Genomic DNA, 1,600 nt, shown 5'->3' on the forward strand with positions numbered 1-1,600 from the left:
ATCCAATGCACACACCTTGAATGCAGTGTAAGTAGCTTTGGACAAAAGTATCTGCCAAATGCATACATGTAAATGTAAATATCTTAGACTAGATAGTGACCCTTCGAATATTGTCTTGGACAATAGAGGAGCCTTGAATTCACAAAGAATCCAAGATTTTCACCGCCACAAAAAGAAAAACTTCCACACACTGAAAAAATACGCACAGTGGTATCCATTTACTTATCTGTTGAATCAACAATATTTTTTGGAAAATTCTGAGTTACTTAGCCTCCTCTTCTAGCAGTTACACAATAAACCCGAAAGACAGAATAATAATTATATTTTGCATAAAGAAAAAAATAGCCAGTATTTGGGATCATTGATCATTTGCATTGATTGCAATGTTGCATAATTTTAGCGATTATAAAATACATTTCCCTCCAATTCTCATCGCCGTAATGCAAAAACTAAAACAATTCTTATTAATGTTCTTATCAGCGAAAATTATTTTATGAATAAATGTATTGGCAAAATATTTATACACGCATGCATACAACATTGCAGTATGTAATTCATTAATTTATGCTAATTTAAGGTTCATTAGTTAACACAAGTTAACTACTTCAGTTAGTTACTGAGCATGAACAATACTTCTACAGCATTTATTAATCTTATTGAATGTTAATTTCAACATTTACTAATGCATTATTAAAATCAAAAGTTTGTTTGCTTGTTTTCCCCACTAGAGGGAACCATTTGCATACATGTTACAAGTATCTCTAGTTAACCTTTTTGCAGGGAATTTGAGGCATTTGTGAAAGAATAATGCAAATTTTTCTGTGTTTGGAAATAGTTCAGGTACGTTTGCTTCTCTGAATTTACAGTTGAAGTTTACTATGGAGCAGTGCTTCCGTAAGGGACAATGTATAAAGTCCATTTGAACGGTTTCACCAACCAACCTGGCATATGTTTTCTTCATCTTAAAAGATTAAACAGCAGATCTCCTAGATTTTCCAGCGGCTTCCACAAAATACAACGGTGTGCTTTGACCTCCATTTCAAGTACACAGGAAAACCACCAAGAGTGTCCTGGCTTGTCTTTACTCTTTGCATTTCTCATTCAATTTCTTTCCCAGGTCATCGCTGGTCTCTTGAGAGAACTGATACTGTTCATCAGCTGTCCAGCACTACTTCATAATGGCACTTTGGCCAAAACAGACACTGACACAGCATCCTCTCTCTTCAAAAGATTAACCAGTTTGGTTTTCTTATTTAAAAAAAATAATAATTTAATTTAGAATGAGCATTATTGGCATTTGTGATATCACCACGGGGAATGTCACCATGACACCTGAGACAGTGTCCATGGAAAATAAACCATTGTTGCATATAATTGTTATATAATGTGTTGACAACCCTTCTGTGCTCCTGACAAAGACACTGGCCTGATACTTCACTTCAGTACCTCTGCAGTATAGGATATAGTGGTCTCAACAAATAACTGAAAACAGTTTCAGGAATCATTTATGATAATTCAAATATATTTTTCATTGTATATTTAGAATTAGTTCAGTTTGATTTATAGAATTGTAAAACTACCAATACTATATATATATATA

The 1,600-nt window shown here is 33.6% G+C and overlaps 1 long non-coding RNA gene across 1 annotated transcript in view; it reads left to right on the forward strand.

Annotated features, from left to right (window-relative positions):
- The first annotated feature begins 1,032 nt into the window (after positions 1-1,032).
- Positions 1,033-1,600, forward strand: part of LOC107553253 (uncharacterized) — an 18,849-nt gene continuing 18,281 nt past the window's right edge. Inside the window, exon 1 of the long non-coding RNA XR_001604943.1 lies at positions 1,033-1,043. This is a non-coding gene — a long non-coding RNA (uncharacterized lncRNA). The remainder of the gene's footprint in view (positions 1,044-1,600) is intronic.

Source organism: Sinocyclocheilus grahami, unplaced genomic scaffold (genome assembly GCF_001515645.1).
Source record: "Sinocyclocheilus grahami isolate Dianchi unplaced genomic scaffold, SAMN03320097.WGS_v1.1 scaffold467.1, whole genome shotgun sequence".
NCBI classification, from domain to species: Eukaryota; Metazoa; Chordata; class Actinopteri; order Cypriniformes; family Cyprinidae; genus Sinocyclocheilus; species Sinocyclocheilus grahami.